Below are 22,005 nucleotides of genomic sequence, written 5' to 3' on the forward strand. Positions count from 1 at the left end.
GAGCCTTCTGGTACTTGAAAGAGGGCCTACAGGAAAGATGGAGAGGAACTCTTTATCAGGGAGTGTAGTGATAGGACAAGGGGTAATGGTTTTAAGCTGAGAGAGGGTAAATTCAGATTAGATACTAGGACGAAATTCTTTGCTGTGGGGGTGGTAAGATACAGGAACAGGTTGCTCAGAAAAGTTGTGGATGCCACCTCCCTGGAAATGTTCAAGGTCAGGTTGGATGGGGCTTTAAGCAACTTGATCTAGTGGAAGGTATCACTGCGCATGGCAAGGGGGTTGGAACTAGATGATCTTTAAGGTCCCTTCCAACCCAAACCATTCTATTATTCTATGAAGTAACAGCAAGCTCTGGACAGTACTAGGGCACTGAGAGTTGTACTGCATCTAGAAAACAGATTCCTTGACCAATGTGCAAAGGAAATGTAAGCCTCAAGGAACAGCCACCCTGAGTCACAGCAGAAAGTCACCTTGATCTCTGTGTCTGACAGCAATGCCCAGGGAAGAATGCAAGAGTGGGGAGAGCAACTATAAGTGTTTTAAAGCAAGAAAATCAGAGAGCAGGACTGTTGTCTCGCTCAGGGTGTCCAAGTTCCTGGAAAGCTGAGCTGTCTGTGACAGTTTGATTTTAAACATTAGGACTCAATTCACCCTGTCTTGCTAAGCTGTAGTTTCCCTTCTTAAGAACCTGTGAAGTTAGCCTGAAAAAAAAAATCTCCTAAACGGTTGGGAGTTGTCAGAGACTTCTATTTAGATGGACTCCAGGTTGTGTGGTGCATGCCAGCGAGCCAGGAAACGTCTGGCACAAGCTGGGGCAGAAAGATTAAACATGAGCTTCTGGTCTCTGGAGCAGGATGTCTGGTGTAGCTGGGTTTGAAAGGGAGTCATGTAGCACTAACTGGAGTTACTCTACAGCTGACGTTCCTTTTGTTACTAAAGTTAATGCTTAGAGGCCCCGTTGTGCTCAGCAACACATGATAAATAGACATAAACATCTCATAAAAGGTGGTCCTTGGTCAAAAGAGGAGACCAAAAAAAAACAAATCACCCTGAGAATGAAAGTGGGACACAAGCAGACAAAATGTTTTGCCTGGGGTTATACAGCAGGTCATTTGTGGAGAGCGAAGTGGGGCCCTGTTGTCACTGCTGGTGGTGTTGTCACTTCCTTTGCTGAAACTGTAGTTGTCTGGGCTCATGTTGGACAGGTCAAGGGAAATCTGTGCAATGACTATGATACTCAGAGGAGGATTTTGGGTATCTTCTAGACTTGAAGAGTAGATTTAGATGCAGCCTACTGAGATCACATCCTCTCATTAGTGTAGTCCTGCCACTTCTGATGGCAGCGACAACCTTTGTTTCAGGAGGCAGGATTGCAGCCTGAATAGCCATATGTGACCTAGCTTTTGTTAACATTGTTTAACAAGCATGATGAAGATACAGAGGTATGGGGTTATACATGACTACAGAGACTCACTGGAGGCAGTGTTGCATGCATGCTTCTGCATCTTCTCTGCCTTACCTCGTGAGCTGGTTGTCTACTGCATTGAAAGCACGTGTGACTGCAGTGTAGATACAGCTTCAGATGCATACTTCCTCCTGTATTCCCATAGAAAAGATAAGGCATGAAATGTGTTCCTGTGCATCTGTGCTTGTTTTTGTTGTACTCCCTAGGGATGCAAATGAATGGTAAGATTGGGTCAAACCAGTAGTCTTTGTAGCTTTTTTTTTTTTTTCACAGTAGCCAAGAGCACCTGCAGAACCAGCCAACACCAGTCCACAAGTGTCATGCGGAACGAAGGATTCGTTTGCATTGTTATTTCTAAGGCTTCACGGTTGTTCTTGCTTCACGATTGAATTTGTTTTTCTAGGAAGAATCTTTGCTGTTATGAATCATTCTGGCTTAAAAGAAGGATTTGGCTTTCAGCTGTCTTGCCTTAAAAGGTGATGTTGCTTCTGGTATTTGTCAAATTTAGGAAAAAAACCCGGCTAAAAATCACAAGGCAGCTCTCTTCTCAAGAAACACTTAGATATCTATTTCCTTGGTTCTTTATTTTAGAAAAACCAAAATAAAGAAATGTTTAGGGAATGGATTGCTGATTCTCCTTTGGGGCCTGCTTGATTTATGTGGCAGTGAAATGTCAGACAGCAACACTCCTGCACGTAACAAGGATGTAGCCTGCTTTCTGTTGTGCTGGATTTCTAGACCATCTAGAAGTTAGTGGCATTAAGCACCTGAAAAAAACTATATTAAAAACCCCCCACCAACAAAAACTATGGCAAACCAGGCACAGTTGGTCTACAGACCAAATGGCTTTCAAGCAGGTAGATGAACTGCAGTTTTGGTTGCCTGTGGTCAGTAAGTATTTCATAGTTCTTTTGTAGGGGTTGGCTTTTTAATCCTAAGTAATCTACAGTGGGGCTAATTACATTGCGCTTAACTAAAATCTCTCTGCAGTTCAAACATAATGCTAAGGAGAGGTATATACTAGGAAAAATATTGTGGCACAAAACAGTGGTATAGTTCATTATCCACTGTAACGATAAAGCTGCAATAGAGAAGGAAGGGGTTGTCCTTTTTTGAAAGGGATTGTCTATAGTACAGACCTTACTGCTGCTTTTTTATGTAGAACTAAACTGTTGGTTGATTATGCATTTGAATGTTGCTATGCATTTGAGTATAGCTACAACCTTACTTTTCCCTGTGCAGCATAACTTGTGCGATTTTACCACTCTCATCAGAAGGTTCTTCCCATTTGAGGGTATTTGTTGCATAAAGTGCTGGTGCCAGCTGAGCTTGCTTCGTTGGCATTTATAAGTCTCAGAAACTTGAATGATTAGAAATATTTATCAATTTTACTCTCCCTTGTCATGACCTTCTCCCTGCATAGGAAACATAAGCTTGTTCTCTGTTCTAAGTGTTTTCTATGCATTTTTCCCTGGGAGCATCAAAGCTTGTGTCTCGGGATCCTGGTGGACCATAAATTACAGGGTGCTGTTCTGTAGGCAGTCTTTACCTGGACTTTCCCAGGTATGGCTTGCCCAGCATGCCTTATGTTTCTTGCCATTGCATGTTCTCTCTTACTCTATTAGTTTGCATGATTTCAATAAGAAAAAGTCACCTCTTTTAAATGTTTTTTAATTCTGTATTGGAAACGAGCAAGAAGAAATCTTTTCTAATAAGTCAGTCTTTATTTGGTGACCTGAATTTCATTTTAGTAACAAACTTCATTGAGGCTGAAGTGTGTGTGGGGAAGTACAGAGGGGAGGGGAAGGGGACTGTGAAGCAGGGACCTGTAATCCTGGGTTGAAAAATCTGTTCCTGAAGTGACTTCTGATCACCACCTGTCTGGTTTACTTATGAATCTGTTTTTTTGTGTCTTGCAGTGGCATCACTGAAGGGCCAGCTGTTATTGCTGTGGGAGATCAAAAGCTGCTTCCAACTGCATCTTGTGTATCATCTGCAAAACGACCAGTCACAGTGAGTTTCTCCTATACACACTCTGTTTTCCCCAGTGAGAATGTTAGCTGTAATCCATGATAATCTTTTTCTCTATTTATGCTTTGTCAGTTCACTTATTACTGCAAAAAGATTCAATTTACCAATCCCAAGCCAAATGGAGAGATATACCTGCCCCCAAAAGCTTCTACTGGAAGCTCAGCATTGTAAACTCTTCTTTTCTGGCCACCTGCGCACTTTGTGCTAGGGTTTGTGGTGGGAGCATGACAGGAGACTATGCACTTTGAGTGTGTGTTGTGGTTATTCATCCAATGGCCAAGATGAGAACTGGACAAAATATTTTGTGCCTAAGAACAGCTTCAGAAAGAAGAACTTATTTAAATAAAAAGAGAAGAAAAAATATTGCTTGGGCAAAGATGATTACCTACTTGTTCAGAGTGCTGGAGGCAAATGCATCATATATTTGTGGCATCTAGTTGTAGGCAGTGGCAGGTGAAAGGAGAGGGTGTCTCAGTGCTGGAATGTTCCTGAGTCTCTTCCTAGGTAAACTCTTAAAATGAGAGGCTGGAATTTTCTCAGCAGTGTACTGGAGCTAACTAATTCAATGTTATTTAGATACCAGATGAAAACTCTTGAAAATTCTCATTCCCTCAAACTCTTTTAATTTCTACCTAAAAGAAATACAGTGAAGAAAACGCTTCCCTACTCCTACCAGCTATCTGTGAATGTCCATGTAACTTGCCTGTGATTCTTTTGTCAATAATTCTCTTCTGCCAATAACTCAGTAAAAAGCACTCAAATGACTGATATTTTGCACCTTTTAAAATGATGGTATAGTTGCTTGCAAAGCCATCTCTGGTTTTCAGACAATTATTTACCTGTCTTGTGCTGGTTGGGAGAGCTGAATGTGCTAGTCGTATATCTCCTGTGTGGAATCCACCTGGAAGACTAGAGAGACAGAAGCAAATCCATGCATGTGCAAGTGTTTGCTTTGAGGAAAGCTTGAGGACTCAATGAACAACAACAAAATAAAAAGTAAGTGCTTAAGGGAGTGTAGGACACTTGTAAAATTAAATGGCATTGAATGTTGACATGGTGTAGTTTTGGGTTATGGGATTGGGCATGAGGGAAGTAATTTTGCTCAGGTTTCTAATTCTCTTAAGGACTAATGGCAATAGCAGGAGGAAGCAACACTTTAAAGGGAAAAAGCCCCAAAGTCTCTGTTGTGAGGTTATAGGAAAGAGAATAGGACACAATGTGTATTTCTAGCCTTTGTCAATATTGTGGATGGATAAATTATATATGACTTGTAAAATAAGAAAGGTTGCGTCTAGTGAGCTGTTGTGTTTTGCCTGGAAGGATAGAGCCAGCTTGCAGCATATGTAGAGAATAATACCTGTCAGAAATGGAATATTGAGTGAAAATAATCGTTTTGATCAAAATAGTTAAAAATGAGGCAGAGTTGAAGGAAAAAAAACAATTGCTAAGCTGGAAGAGCGCCTCCAGTGCTGCAGACATGACCCGAGATGCATATTTTATGTACTCGGAATATTGATCAAGGCCATGGTTGTACCTTGCATTACTACTGTTCTTCCTGATCCTTGTGATCAAGATTTCTTAACTCCTTTGAATTCCACTCCTTTCTCTGTGACCAAACACAAAGCACTTGGTGCTGGTGTCATGGGGAACACAGCATTGTATGAGGTGGTCAGCTTGGCCCTTCTTCCCTTCTGATTTAGTATTGTGTAGAAGTGACTGTTTTTAATAGCAAAAAAGCTAAGAAGCCCTGGTGAGCTTGGTCTCTGTATTCTCCTCTGAGGTCTTGTAGTAAACCTGCAAGTGAGCTTTGCCTCTGCTGGGGTAGCATGATCTTGTCACAGAGGTTACCTGTGATTTCTACCCACACACCCTCTTCCCCTGTTAATCACTTAGATCATAGAATCTTTGGGTTGGAAGGGACCTTTAAAGGTCATCTAGTCCAACTTTCCTGCAATGAGCAAGAACATCTTCAACTAGACCAGGTTGCTCAGAGCCCCGTCCAACCTGACCTTGAATGTTTCCAGGGATGGGGCATCTACCACCTCTCTGGGCAACCTCTTCCAGTATATCACCACCCTCGTTATAAAAAATTTCTTCCTTATATCTAGTCTGAATCTACCCTCTTTTAGTTTAAAACCATTACCCCTTGCCCCATTGCTACAGGCCCTACCGAAAAGTCTGTCCCCATCTTTCTTATAAGCGGCTTTCAAGTACTAAAATAAGGCTGCAATAAGGTCTCCCCAGAGCCTTCTCTTCTCCAGGCTGAACAACCCCAACTCTCTCAGCCTGTCCTCCTAGGAGAGGTGTTCCATCCCTCTGATCACTTTTGTGGCCCTCCTCTGGACCCACTCCAACAGGTCCATGTCTTTCCTGTGATGAAGGCTCCAGAGCTGGAGGCAGTACTCCAGGTGGGGTCTCTACCAGAGTGCAGCAGAAGAGCAGAATTACCTCCCTTGATCTGCTGGCCATGCTTCTTTTGCTCCAGCCCAGGATACGGTTTGCCTCCTGGGCTACAAGTGCACATTACTGGCTCATGTCCAGCTTTTCATCTACCAGTACCTCCAAGTCCTTCTCGGCAGGGCTGCTCTCAATCCCTTCATCCCCCAGCCCGTGTTGATACTGGAGGTTGCCTTGACCCATGTGCAGGACCCAGCACTTGTCCTTGTTGAACCTCATGAGGTTCACATGAGCCCACTTCTTGAGCTTGCCCAGGTCCCTCTGACTGGCATCCCATCCCTCGGGCCTGTCAATTGCACCACTCAGCTTGGTGTCATCTCCAAACTTGCTGAGGCTGCACTTGATCCCATTGTCTATGTCATTGATGAAGATATGAAAGAGTACTAGTCCCAATACAGACCCCTGAGGGACACCACTTGTCATCAGTCTCCATCTGGACATTAAGCTGTTGACCGCTACCCTCTGGATACGACCATCCAACCAATTCCTCATCCACCGAACGGTCCACCCATCAAGTCCATATCTCTCCAATTTAGAGAGAAGGATGTTGTGGGGGACCGTGTCAAAGGCCTTACAGAAGTCCAGATAACATCTGTATCTCTTCCCTTGTCCACTGATGTATTCGCTCCATCATATAGGAGGTTACTAGCTTGGACAAGCAGGACTTGCCCCTGGTTGAAGCCATATTGGCTGTCTCCTTGATCGTGCCCACAGACATTCTCCCTGATGGATGGATCTTAGTGTGTATCATGAATTTTGTCTGTGTAAAATGCAGGGAGAAGGTGTTTAAGTGAGATGTGTCCTGTGTAAGCTGACAAAGAACGCGGCTCAAAGTAAAAGCTTCTTGGTGCGTGGACAGATATTTACTGGCTGTGGCAAAGACATGCAGGTTTATATCAATTAGCATTCCTGACAAATCTTCTGTAGTGATTGTGGGTGTTTTCTTGGGAGTAGTTGTAAAGGGCTGTCACTCGGAACAGTGACTGTATGCACAATCTGAGATATACTGAGCTGAGTGCTGTGAAGGAGCCTTAGACTTTCTGTCTCTACAAAGAAATGGCCTAGGCTGCTTTTTGAAGTTTTTGGCTTTCAGATCAAAAGCAGGATTGCTTCCACACACTTAAGCCTGCTTTCTGTTTCTCTTGAGTCAATGTCCATTCCCTTCTGATTCTTTACAGTGCCCTGAGAAAGTTCAATCTCTGTTGAACCCACAGAAGCCACCTCCACTTGTATCTGTTAAAACTAGCTGACAGCAAAGATTGAGGTTGCAGATGAGTGATGTCAAAGGCCTTTTCTGTGCCATAATATTTGGCTACTGCACCCTTGAGAAGGCAGGAGTCTGCAGTTGTACTTCCTTGAGCAGGGCTCCCTGGAGAGCAGGTCAGCCCTGGTGTGATGCTGGATGCATAATAGATGCTGCACTGGCAGCCCTCCTCATGCAGTGGCTTCTAATCTTGACCCACACCAACCTTGACTTTCTGCTCTGACTTGCTTGTTCTTTTGTTTAGCCACCAGACTTACTCAGTAAGCTACACAAGCACATGCTGGCTGGTACGCCTGTTGAAAGGAGAATGATGTGGTAGCTAATTTAGAGCTCTGCAAGTTCAGCTTCAGCTCCCTAGTCTGCTTGCAGATTCCCTCTGAGAATTCAGTAGCATGACTTAGTCTCTGTGCCAGTTTTCTTTCTGTTAAAGGACACTTCCCACCTTGGGTGTGAGGGTAAACATAGACACAGTGAATGCTCCAGTATAGTCACTGAAGTAATGTAAGTATTAACCAGGATGTCTTTCTCTAATATTTCTGCACAGCCCAAATAGTATCCCTGAAGTCTTTGTAGCGGTCAAAATGAGATGATGAGCACTGTATATGGATGGGAAATGCAGGGGGAAGGTTGTGTACCATGCTGATGATACTGAGGTGTGAGCATGAGATCCCAGCATCACTGTCCCACTCTGATCACTGAGTGTGTCTCACCTCTTCGAGTGAAAGTGTTTGCTTGGACCTGGGATACCAGAGATTGCAAACAGCTTGGGTTTATGTTCCTCACCTGGGGTTCCAGTAGCAGGTGTTGCTTTGTTCCTCATGTGGCTTTGCCTTATGTAGTCACATCTGCTTAACTCAGGTGGCCTACCTGTTGTGCGTTGGCTTTCAGCATTTACTTTCGGGTCACAGGGAAGTCTTTTACCTTGGCTTCCAAATGTCACCAGGTAAACTTCTTTTCAGAGCCTGGTGATTTCATGGCTGCATAGCCTACCTCAAAACAGTTTCTGTCCCTCGTGTGTCAATGAATAGGATCTTGATAGGATTGACAGCTATAACACATTCCCTCTGAACTCTGAGATGAAAGTGAGGCATTTCCTTTCTCCTTCCAGAGGGCTCATCTGCTGTAAGAGGAGTGAGGTGGTTTTCTATTTAAAAATGCAACTCCTATCAGGTATCGTAGCAGTGTCTATAGCACTCCACGGCACCATGCTGAGATGCCTCATGCTATGGGAAGCTGGGAATATGGGAAAGAAAGGCAACTCTGCCGAGACGCTTCTGTCTACACTGATAGGATACTGCCTGTGATTCTTACGGCATTACCTTAATCTTACTGGTGGTACAGTGGAAAAGGAATAGGGTAAATCGAGTCAGAGTTCAAATATTCAGATTGCAAGGATACTTCCTGGTGTTTGATCTGCTTGCTTGTTAATGGCATAGCATAGGGAACAGACTAGATTAAAGAAGTTTGGCTCTGCACTGCAAATATATAAGCCAACCTTGCTTTGGCTCCCAGCCCAGGGTGAAAAGGATGGCGGATCACCCTGCTCTTCCAGTGTTGACAGCTATTGCTGTCAGGGACAGATGTGACTTGGATCTAAGATAGGATAACAGTGTGACTGCTTGTTAGTGGGAAGGTAAATTTTAGGAGATAATGCAATTTGTCTGTTCTGCAGTAAAGGGAAACAACAGAAGTATTTTTGTGTTATCTTAGTGCATTTTTCTTAATTTATTTTCATATCAGTTCCTAGGGCGTAAGGATATTGCTCAAATATTCTAGTACTTAACAATCTTGGATTATATCTTTGATTCATCCAGTCTCATAACCTGCTCCTCTTCATGCCAAAGCCAGTTACCTTACCTACAAAGAAGCAGGCAGTTCTGGGATACCACTTGCTCTGCAGAAGTAAGTCTGTGTATTTGATCCTTATGAAAATGTTTTGAAGAACTGAACAAGAAAACAGTGTAGGTATTTGGGCAGATTAATTGCATTCCTGTTTCAGTTTGTTTATTCATAGCTTTAACTTTTTACAGGAAAAAATGAGGCTATTTTTAGCTTGCTTTTTTTCCCTCCATATTAACCCAAACAAATGTCCCTCTCGGAGGAGAGGTGGAGTTGGGAGGAAGGAAGGGTGGAATTGAAGCTGCTTCATTAAATCACTTTAAAGATCATCAATACACAACTTTGTTTTCACATTACATTTCGAGCACACAAGAGTCTCTTTATACTTTCCAAAGAGGGGACACTTTGTGTGCAGAGGGGGGAGAGTGAGGGCCTCTGAAACAATTAAGTGGTTATGGAAAGCTTATGACTACTGCTTTGCAAATATTTTTTTTTTTTTGCTGGTTACTTCTGTGAGGGTTAGTCTGTTATTTCCAAGGAATGGTGTAGCATGGTGATAGTTTGCTCTCACAGCTTCCAACTTCCAGCAAATGCCTTGTATTGCAAGATGAAGAAGGATTCTGGTATAAGCAGGAAGGTCATTTAGATGTTGCTAAGCCACTAACGATAGATATTCTCCCTGAGATCCCCATGTATATCTGGTAAGAGATGGAACCTGACCTAAAGAGATGAGACTAAGGGTAGGAGGTGAACTGTCAGAAGGGTAACCAAGCTCTCCTGGGTATATATATTTTTATAGTCTTATGGTAAGCTGCTTCTGGAGTAGAGAGCGCAAGAGCAGCTCCAACAGCTTCCTTACTAGGTTGATGTGGCTTTGGCTTTAACTTTCATATGATTACTGACTTTCGTGTGCTGCAGAAAGGGTTGCTGTATGCAGGGGCTGTGGATCTAGTCTGTAGAAAGAAGGATACATACTTTGACAATCCAACAGCTGGTGCTATGTGGCCACTGCAGAGCGCTGCTGGTTTTTTTTGTTTCTCTGAATCTCTTGGACTTTAATGTTGGTTCTTCAGTACCTGTTAGTTTCCCCTCCCTCTCTTGATAAGACTTGAAGGATCTTTACAATAGAACACGTGCAAAGTCCACTCCTGGTGGTGGTGGAGAGCTGCTTATGCTATCCTGTCTGACTGCACAGGCTACTCAAGGTTGGATCCTAAATTATCTCTTCTTGCCATGTATTGTTCCTGCTGTGTGTTCTCCTGAGCTGTTGGAGAACTGATGAAAAACAGAGGTTACATTTGTGTCTAAAGAAAATAAAAACTTTTCTGTTTTAGAAATAAACAGCAAAAAACCCAAGTAAATCCTTCTCTTCCAGTAATAACTGGTTACCAAGTTATTGAACTCTGTGTATGAGCTCAGAGCTGGAAAGGACAACCTGACTTTCCAAGCCTCAGTCCCAGGGAAGACTCCCTGCTGGAGGGATCAATATGGGACAGGAACACTTTAAGATTCCCTGTTTATCTGCTTTCTTCTCTTCCACTTCTCCCATTGGGAGGCTGCTCCAGATCACAACTGCTCCATACTTAGATTTTCCTGACCTCCAGCCTAAGTATAGTTGGTTTATCTAATTTCTGCACCAAGATAACCCTATGGTTTAAATGTCTCTTCTCATTTTTTGCTGCTTCCCCACTCAAGTGTATCTGCAGGCAGTGATACTGTCCCTTATCAGGCTGAGTTTTGCCAGCTTAAACAAGCAAATCTTTCCTGAGATAAGCCTCTTACTCTTACCAGCACTTCTGTGCACCTATTCTCAATTCAGTCAATCATCTTTGAATTTTGTTGTGACCAGAACTGCTCACAATAAAGAGTGTCTGGTAAAGGGCTGCTTTCATTAATACTACTTTTGGCTTCTAACCATTAACTGTGGCTTAAACTAGGTCATATATTTGAGAAGGATCCTCTGGTCTTGGTTTGAAGATATCAAATAATGGTGACTCTCTGCTCTAGGGGAGTTCTGTCAATGGTTGGTTACTTTGATGTTTAAATAGGTACCTTAATTTGAATTGGCTACCTTTAGCCACCTCATCTTGAAATGCCTTTCTTTGTTAGTTTAGAGGCTTTTATTATCAGAAATCTGATTTTTCTTAGAAGTACTCTTATACTTGTAGACTATGTAAAACAATTAGTAAATTACAAGAGCTCGAATTTCAGAAACAGAGCACTCCTATTCTAAAAAAAGGTTCCTTTTAAGGTATCTTTGAGTATCCAAAAATGGCTCACTATCAGCTTCCATCTCTGGATGACACTAGGCACTGCACCAGCAAGAGTCTCTGCAAAGAATGAAAATAAAGTCCATTATTTATGACCCTCTCTCTGAGCTTCCCTGGGTTGTTTGAGGAAAGTGGAACTACTTGGAAATACTTTGCCTCCCTCTGGATTTCTGGCTTCTTTGAAGGCTGTCTTGATCTTTGTGAATAATCTTTGGCTTATACGTTTGATTTCATGCCAGCAAACTAAATCTTTCTATAATGCACATTCCTTCAGGCTTTGTATATCATGAAGATTTGAGGTATTTCTCCCACTGTTTGGTGTAGTGCTGTTTTCCTTCTACTGGCACCGAAGAATAGTGGGATGTGGTGGTGAGCAAGGCACAGCCTGCCGTGCACGAAGTCAGGGTTTGTTGCCTGGCTGTGCTGCAGGCACTCTGCCTGTCTGTGAGTGAACTGTGTGATGGCTCCCTGTATCTGCCTTTAAACTGGGGGGCAATGACACTTTTGCCTGGCCCAGCTGAGCTCTTGTGCTTTTCTAAACTCTTCTGATGACACACTCTCTCTGACTGCTTAGCCATTGGGCTTACAGCTTACACCAGGCTGCTAGTGAAGATGGGCTCATGGTCCCCAAAACCGACTTGCAACAATGATCTAGTTGAGCTTAACACTCTCACTGTTGGGAGTGCTCATGTTAGGATGCTGGTCAAGCTGGCTGTGGCTTTCTTTTTTAATTCCTTGTGCTCTCCCAGTCTTTTTTGTTTTTGTTGTGTTTTTTGTTTGTTTGGGGTTGTTTTTTTTTTGTTCCAAACTGTCTCCTGTAATATACTCTAATTCAGTGGCTTCTAACCTTGTGGGAACCATGAACTGTTGCCAAACACAGTTTCTGGCAGACTGAGCTCCTTGTTTATCATACGTTGCTGTTCTTGCATTCAGGATGCACTTAATTTTGTGTATTGCAGGGGCTAGAAACATTTATCGTGGCCCTGTGAGCTGCTGCTGGGGAACCATTGTGTTTCTCTTAGTGTAAGGACTGTTTTTCTTCTGCTTCACAGTGCTTTACACTGAAGTCTTGATTAAAGGTGTAGCGATACAAATACATTTATCCTAAAATCAATTGAGTAAATGCCCCATACATTTTTTTAAAAAAACAAATACCAATGGATATAAGCTGCCTTCTGGATTTTAACTGAAATCCTACTATGAGAAAATGAATTGCTCTTTCCTTCCGCTTCTATTGGAGTTTTAGTCCAGAGCTAAAGGATTTTGGCAAAATACTTTCAGGTATTTAACTTCCATGATCATAATTTTATTTATAATAATTAATAAATCCTTTCACAATGACAAGCTTTTGCCTTTAGAAAAATGCCTGTGAGCCCTTCCTGCTAGACTGCACTGCCAATATACAGGTATAATTTATCAGATAGATATGTTAAGGAAGCACATATCTTTAAATGCATTCATCTTCTCTAAGATGGCAGCCATCCTTGTGCTCTGGGAATCCTTTATATGATTTAAAGTATATCATAAACTCAGCAATTAAAATAACTTGTCATACATCCCACTGTCCTTGAGTAATTTTTCACATGTGCAATTATAGTGCCTTCTGCCTTCTCTTTTCAAGTTCTTGGGTGGAGAATGTGCTCTTCTGCTTTTAAAAGTATTCTTTTCCTGCTCTGTCACATGTAGTGTTAGTTCATTGTGCAATTCTCTTCTAGTCACTTGCTATAGTCATTTAAAATTACATAATTTATATAAATTTAGAAAGGGAAAGGTGAAGATCTCTGTACCAGTTCATTTTTTTTATCCTCTGTGGAAGCTAGTAAAAAATCAGGTGAGTATTTTGGAAAGTAATTAGCATTTGAAGTGGAGGTTAAGATTGGACAGTTTTTCATGTATGCTGCAGGAGATGTTTCTGGAGTCCCCTTGCCTTTCACTGGTAGGAATAATCTTTCAGTTTTAATAAATAACTGCTTTGGAGTCCTGAAGGAGCTTCCCCATAGCTATTTGTCCTTGCCAAAGGAGAAGGTCAGTGTCTGGTTTACTTTGAATTGAGAGGTTAGCCCAACCTTCTGTATTTAATCTTGAATGTGGGCAAGCAAACAATGTCTGCTTTGGAATTTGGTCTGACTTTGTACCACAGTGGTGTTCACCAGTCCCAGCTGGCAGCTCATGCTATGTAACCACTGTACAACTGCAGGACAAGAAAGTGGTCCCTAATCAGAGTGTTTCAGCCCATGTGGAATAAATGACCATTGCATTAGTAAATGCTCCTGCCTGAATAGAGGCTTCATTTTAGCTGTGCCCAGCCCTTCCAGATGGAGGAAGCACACAGGTTATACTATAGGCTGGTGAGAGATGTACTTCTTGCATACACAGTACAGTTGGTCTATCTATAGTAGTTGTCTAATGTTTCCCAGTTGTGAACATGCACACAGGATGCTTCTCTTCCTGAGTAGCACGTGGAGAAAGATGGTTGACCAGCAGTGGGCTGCTGGGGTCCTGGTGGAGGTGATGCAGTCTGGCCCTTGCTTTTCCCAGAGAACCCCTTGCAGATGAACCGTGAGAGGAGCTCTAGGCTGTGTGGATTGTTCTTGCAACCTGCTTACAGCTGCCTCTGTTATGGAACAAAACAGCACCTGGCAGGAGAGGGGTGAGGAAAAAGCTTAGGGTTCCCCTTCAATCAGGAGCTGGTCAGTTAGGGCTATATGAGCTCTTCTGCCAGGCCATGGATTTGGACACTTACAATCTGCATCATTAAGTTCTATTTTAGGACTCATTTGCCTTGTTCAATTAAAAAAAATGTTGTTTTAACAGAAACATGGAGCTTATCATCTTCATCTCTGCTCCTGGAAGATGCATTTAAACACAGGATTAGGAGCTGAGGGACAGCTCTGTCAACATGAATCTAAGGGAGAATTATTTTGTAAAAGTAAAACCGTCAGTCTTGTGAATTTTCCTCCGATGGCTCTTTTCATGCTCTTGTGCATCACTGAAGTCCTGTTTGTACCGGTCTGCAGGCTCAGGAATACAGCGTTGCTCCCACTTGCATTTTGCTTGCATTTAAAAGGCTATCTCTGCAACTATAAGGGCTGCAATTTGATTCATTTTAATTGGTAACATAGACTGTATAGAAGCCTGGGACTTCTATTTGGATTCTCCAGAGTAAGATTTCCAGTTGTCATAGTGAGAAGAAAGCAGATTCATTTTTGCAAACCCTGTGTTTGTACTTGAGTCTCAGGTGCATTTTGGTGCTTGGTGAAATGAGTCCACCATTAGCTTCAGATGCCTACAAACTAGTTGTCTGCATCTGAGTTCTTTATTTACTCCTTCCAGTCAATAAAGAGAAATAGGTATTTTAGGACACAGTTCATCTGACCCTGTTTTAGACAACTGCTTTAGAAACAGATGAATCCTGCCCTGCAGGTGACTATTTCTCTCCATCGACTGTAGCATAGATGTTGATGTCAACATGTGCTCAAATGAATCCTGTATTAAATATTTCTAGTTTTAAATTTAACTGATTAGGTATTTTCAGTAAAGCATAATCCCCAACCACCAAACATGTCCTGGGACCCAAGGAGCGAGTTGCGTGCTGTAACTTTTTCAACTTTTATTCCCCAGCTCTTTATCTAGAGAATGAAAATTATTCCGTCATGATGGGAACATTGGCCATCAGAAAGCTCCTTTTATCTACAGAAATACTTTCTGCAGTATTTTTCCACTAGTTTTGGCCTTTTGCTTATCCATCTTAGAGCTGGATTAACTTCAGAAAGGCAGAAGTGCCTTGTATGGAAGTCTGAGGCACATTTATTTCTTTGACCAGTAAATCAGTATTATAGTTTCCTGGGGACTGGAAAAGAGGGTATTATGGAGTTATACTTCTCAGTCCACTTTCCTGGAATGAAATGCTGAATTTCCAAGGAAAAGATATAAATCTCCTTTGTGAAGGAGAAGCAGCTATATGAAACAGACTTCAGGGGCCTTTGTGTTTATGATTGCTTGCCTCTCTTTTCTACCTTCCTCCCTTTCCTCAGGTGCTACAGTATATTACTTAATCTCTTTTGAGGTAAGCATAGCTTCTTTGTCACCGTATAGAACACATTGGTATTCAGAAGAGCTTTTTCCTGTGTCAGAGCCAATATTTTGTTTCTTTGTAACACTAACCTTCTTGGAACTCTCCGGCTAATATTTTTCTTTTCTTCGTCTTTTATTGACTGTAGTACTTTGAGTATTGCTTCCTTTCCCAGTAATTTTTTGGTTGTTATTCATGACTAATACATGCATTTTATGAAGCAATGAAACCTATTTTCAAAGGGAAGTGAAGCTGGTTTCAGGGGCTTGATGAAAGTGACAATAGGAAGCACACGCTCTCGAGTCATGTTTCTTTTTATAGATGATGTCTAGCATGCAGCAGAGAGGCACAAGTTCTGTGGCTCTCCAGGATCCTTCTGGCAGTGTTCAAATGTTGTCTTCTACAGTCTGTCTGGGAAGGGTTGTGCTGAGGCTAGCTGGAAAGGGTTTAATTGAGCAGAGAGGGTGACGAACTGTGGTACTATTCTCTCCCCTCATGCTAGAGGAGTGGAAATCCCTGCTGCTTTGTCACCTCTGCCCCCCCCCCCCCCCCCCCCCCCCCGCCCCGCTTCAATCTTCTCATTCACAGCAGATTTTTGGACCACAGAACTGATATTTATGGGATGTAATAGGCTGTGAAAGAGCACCAGGGTGGTTTGCTGGGGTGGAGAGGGGAGCAGTGCCTGCTGCATTGGTTCTTGTCTGCACCCCCTGAAGTTCTAGGGAGATAATACACTGAGTTGCCTAGGTATTATGGTAGTGAGGGATTAAGAAAAGTGGACAGCTGATTGTGGCTGTCAGGAGAAACATTCATTTTTGTTTGCCTAGGAATATTATTCCAGACTCCCCTTGTTTTTTTCACAGATAAATGTGATTGTAGCTTCTCTGGGTTTCCTCTCATGTGCACAGGGCCTGGGTGAAATGTTGACCTGTGATTCAGGCTTGAGGTCCAGTGTTGTAAGTGTCTGTTCTGGCATCTTGTTAGCAGAGTTATCTTTTTCACAGTTGGTCTCTTAAAGGATACAGCTAACTTGTCACATCCAGGCCACTGAGTCACTGGTTCAAGAGCTTCACTCAGTGCTCTAAGTTATTGGCAGTGAAGTACAAAGCACACCTTCAAATAACATTTATTTTTCAGCAATCCACATTTTGATAACTCTGAGCCTTCTCTTTAATTTACATATAATCCAGTCTCTTCCCCATTGGTGCTTTCACAACTTTACAAGAATGCTGTCCAACCAAAACTGCAAATGTCCACTCTTTGTGACCAGTGAACTGTTCAGAAAGTTTTGACTTTCTGCTTTGAAAGTGCTGGAAATCTAGTATACAGATGGCAAATCCGGCCGCCTAAGCAAGCAAGCAAAAACATTCAACACACCAGAATTTTTCAAGAAGTAAAGCTCAGATGGGAAAAGAGCAGTAGGAAAGAGTTGGTGGTGGGGAAGTCTGACAAGTTAATTTATTTTTGATGTTTTAATTGGATAGGTTGGGAAACAGGGAAAGAAAAGATGGTGCTGGAGCCAACAGTCATGGTGTCCTGGGAAAAGGGGGAGGGAAAGTAATTGTAAACATGACTACCAAAATAAATTATTTCATGTGCAAAGTCCATTTAAATGTAAATTACCCAAAGTGATTTTTTTTTTTTAGTGGAATTTTTAGCAGCACAATGTAGAGACACAGAAGTATTTTTCCTCTTTTTTTTAAATATGTGATGCAGACAGCTGTGGAGAGCTATAAACATCCCCCATCTCTTACCTTCTCACACCTACTTCTTTCCTTTAGGTTCCCTGCAGCAGTGCTTCCAGGTAGTGACAGCTAGGATGTTTGCTTCAGTCACCAGAGCCCTGTCAGGGCCAATTAGCATCCTAATGACTGGCATGTACCATCTTGATAACATCCATTCTGTGCTCTGTACCAGGGGACCTAGCCTCTTAAGAACCCATCTTATCTAATCTGGCCCATACCAGTCATATAAACCTGGTTTAAAAAAAAAAGAAGAAAATTTCTATTTCATCTTGCCTTCGAGTCCCAGGGGCTTCAGCATAGAACGAATATACTGTCCTTCGCTTTAGCTGGAAATGATGAATCTTGGCTTGGGGGAGGGGACTTAAATCAAACTGCTGCTCTTACAGGTAGTGAGTACTTTGGGACAAAGCTTCAACTGATGTTAAGCAGTGCAGTGCTTGCCACATAGTGTTTAAATGTTCAGTACCTGGCCAGTATGAGGACTAGAGTGGTACTTTTCTGAAATTAGTGCTACCTGTTGTTGTTTGGCTGTCTCCTGCAAAATCCACTTCATAATAGACTAGCATCTATGGTCAAAACTGCTTTTGTCATTGAGTCAAACCAGGGCTGAATGCTGTGCAGAGTCCTTTTCTGTAGCACAGGCCAGGGCATGCAGGTGAGGAGGTTTCACAGCTGCTCAGCAAGGTTGAAGCGTGGTGGAGTGTCCAGGGTGTAAAGCTGCCACTTGGGTACCCTTTATCAATGTGGACATTCTCAAAGCTTTGTACTATGCTGTGCCAGGCAGGAGGGGGAACAGATTCTCTGGTAGTGGCAGAGTTAAATGCTGCAGTATGAGATCACCCCATTTGTGTGCCATGTTTTATTGTTTAGTGACAACATACTTTCCAGAGAAACTTGTGCATCTATCCTGATTTCCAGCCCTAAAAATCAGTGTTCCTTCTTGTTAACATGGCATTGATGTCTAATCCTGCTGTGTCCTAGCTCTTCAATGGTTTTAATGAAGTGCTGTGATGCCAGGGACAGCTGGTTGGCATGCGTTGTTACAGCTGGCACAGCCACACTGGGTCTGAAGTTTAATGGGTTAACAGTTTAATAGTCCTTAGGAGGAGCCAAATCACCTGCAATGCTGTATCAGGCCAAAGAGTGGCTGAAGGGTGGTTGGACTGAAGCTACATGTCGTGGTTTAGCCCCAGCCAGCAACTAAGCACCACGCAGCCGCTCGCTCACTCCCCCATGGTGGGGCGGGGGAGAGAATCAGAAGAGTAAAAGTGAGGAAACTCATGGTTTGAGATAAAGACAGTTTAATAAGTAAAGCAAAAGCCGTGCACGCAAGCAAAGCAAAACAAGGAATTTGTTCACTACTCCCCATGGGCAGGCAGGGGTTCAGCCATCTCCAGGGAAGTAGGGCTCCGTCACGCGTAATGGTTTCTTGGGAAGACAGACGCCATAACTCCGAACGTTCCTCCACCCCTTCCTTCTTCATCCTAGCTTTATATACTGAGCATGATGTTATATGGTATGGAATATCTCTTTAGCCAGCCTGGGTCAGCTGTCCCAGCTGTGTCCCCTCCCAGCTTCCCGTGCACCCCCAGCCTGCTCGCTGCAGGCCAGCATGAGAAGCTGGACTGTCCTTGACTACTTAGCAACAACTCAAAACATCAGCACCTTATCAACATTTTCTCATTCCAAATCCAAAACATAGCCTCACGCTAGCTTCTATGAAGAAAATTAACTCTACCCTGGCTGAAACCAGGACACTACAGTAGGGAGGATTTCAGTTTACAGGGCTGTGGAGGTGGCCTCTTTCACTGGTAGCTTAACAACCTTAACATTTTATTATTTGAAATGGCATTGCTAAGATTCTGAAGACAAAAGAAGTTTTCTTTAGCGTTAAAGACAGCACATCCCAAGCATGAAATCTGGAGAGGGGGTGAGCAATATTATTATTATTATTATTATTATTTATTGTCATAGTTATTTTCGAAACACACACAAAAAAATACCCCTGCCATTCCCCAGCCGAGCCTGTGAGGTTGAAAGACAGCACTTTAATATATCCACATGGCGCATATGTTACTTCTAATGTTGCCATGAGAACTTTGTCTTTTCCTGAATTTTTGTAATGGTGTTTGCATTTGCTGTCATGCTATCAGAATGTTGTCATATCGCTGTCATGACTATTTAAATTCTGATCTTAATGTTTTGATGTGATCTTCACAAGACCTTGATGGCTAAGAAAGCTGCAGGTATACAGACAGGAACACTGACATTTGTCAAGTATTTGCATGTATCTCTTGTCTCTTATGGATGTGTCACCTGTGTCCTGGAGCCCCTTTTCAGAAGTGCCACTTTGAATGTCATGGTATCTGTTACCATCTGGTTTGTATGCACTGAACCTGCTCTCATTGTGCATGAGGCGTGGTAAATCAGCAAGGCTGACTTACTTGCATGTACACGCAGTGCCCAAGACTAGAAACCCTCCTAAGATGGCCCGATGATTTGAACTCTGCTTCTTGTGTTCGGTTATGTGCATAACTCTGTAATACCTATGAGGCTGAAGTCTTCTGTCCCACTCTTGTGGTTCCTGAGCATCCCCAAATCTGATGTTATAGGCTTCACAAGATCACAATATACTACTTTCCCCAGGTCTTCATGCATCAAAACCTACTGAAGGTCACACTTAGTTTTTCTTTACAAACATGAAGGCCAAAAACTTGATCTAAAACATAACCTCCAATAGAATAGTGATTACTGTATAATGATCTCTCTTGAAAAGCTTAGGTGCTTAGTCAAGTGTCAAGTATAGATAAAATGGGGAGAGTTGGCACAGCTGATGTAACTGATGGATGATAATAGGACATTTTTTTCCCCACATTAGTCTGCCTATATGCCTAATCCTGACCTAGTACTATTTTACCTTCCCCTTCAGAGTATGGAAGGTAGCTAGGTTTCTGTGGCCTGTTTAACAAGTGGATAATGCTGCACAGCTTTCAAAAACGCATATGAAAAGAAAGCATGTAAGCTCCCAGGCAAGGGTTCAGGGGCTTTGATACAGACTTTGGCAACTATGCATATGTATCACCTGAAAGCCAGGGACTAGTCTGTTGTCAATGCTGCAGAGAGGGGCAGAGCCATAGTATGAGCTGGTCCTTCTGTACTGGTGGAGCTTCCCAGCCTTCCCATCCTGTTTCTTAAGACTGAAGCCAGAAGCTGAGAGTTAGGTGTTCAGGGCTGAGGCTCGAGGGTGATCCCCAACTGCCCGGGAACACATGAATCTCATTGATGTGACTGTGGACATTCTATTGTGGCCAAATCTGCAAAAGTAATTTAGACCTCTAACACCCACTGATCTCAAGAGGATTAGGTGTCTACATGGCATTGTATATCAAAACTCTACCTGCCTCAAACTGGTGGTTCTTTTGCAAAATCAATAAAATACTACCTCCTCTTTGCACCTCCCAGCCTAGCTGTGTAAAGATGCCAGGGATTTATCCTGAGGATTTGTTTTTAAAACCGTAGGGACATGCTCTCAGTTGGACTTCTCATCACAAGGTAATTATTGCCTTATGTCAGAATACAGAGCTGTCACTCGATGGTTTCTGCTCAAGCACATAGTCAAAAGTCAGAGTCTGCAGCTCAAAGTAATGTGTGGTCAGATCAATAATCTGAACACTTTGTGGTTTTCTATAGTGTAGGACAATTGCCAGAGATTTATGTAAATGCAGAAGCCTTTCTAGTGGAAGCAGACTGCAGGACTGCGTGATTGCATTAGACATTTCAAATGGCTGTGTAAAGACTTGCAGCTACATATTTTTGAAATGTATTTGTTCTTGGTGCGGCTCAGATCCTAGCTCAGTGATGAATTACTTTAAACTTGAAAATGAACTCCTTGTCTGATGTCAGGATGGGTTATAATCTTAAAGGTGACTTGTAAGAGAAAACAAATATTTGACTTGTGATGTTTTCATTGTATAATGGGTAAAGAGAGCATGATGAGCAGATAGTTCTTTGAAAAAGTCAGTGATGGCTGAAGGACTACTGAAATAATGACTTTTCCCCAGCATTTCCGAATATCCGATCGATGCAGTTCTTTGAGACTTGTAAAATTTGCTACTCAGTCAAGATCTGTTTCTTTCATGTCCACTTCAATTAAACTTTTTGGAAAAAAAAAAACTTTATTTGCTTTAGAGTTTCAGTGTCTTTTTCCAGGTAGGGTGTAGGAGCTTGCAATGTCTATTCCCAGGACACTTGTGGAGCATACTTGCAGTTGGCTTTGCCAGTTACTAAAGCTGGCTGCTAAGGAGGTAGGAAATGGAGAGTTTAGGGTTAAATTTAAATTTCTCCAAATACTTGGAAGGAAGAAAGCTGCCATCACCTCACTGCTCACAAAACTCATCTTTTTCAATTGCTGAAACTGATTTGAATCCCAGTAGTGGTCTATAGTCTTTGTTCTGTACAACTTGTTTTTTACGCAGTGACTGATAGTGTCTTCTCCAAGCATTGTTACTGTAAATTAAACTTAGAAACCATATGATCTGATATGATGGCTGACTTTAGTGCTGAAGCGAAATGTCCACCCTAGCATTTATACTTTTTGAGGTACAGAGTAGGATGTTTTGCACATTTCCCTGTCCACCTCCATGCTTATTGTTTTTTTTTTTCACTCATTCTATAAGTGTATTTGAGGGGGTTTCATGAATCTGTGTGGAGTTAACTGGTGTACCCTGTGCTTATTAAGATAAATGTTTTGTCATCAATAATCTTGAATATTGATAGCAAATTAATAACGTATGCTCATGTCTTTTATTGAATTTGTGGTCCACATCATTCCTGGTGTGGCATCATTGCATGGTATTTAG

Source organism: Phaethon aethereus (assembly GCF_964289735.1).
Source record: "Phaethon aethereus genome assembly, chromosome: 5".
NCBI lineage: Eukaryota > Metazoa > Chordata > Aves > Phaethontiformes > Phaethontidae > Phaethon > Phaethon aethereus.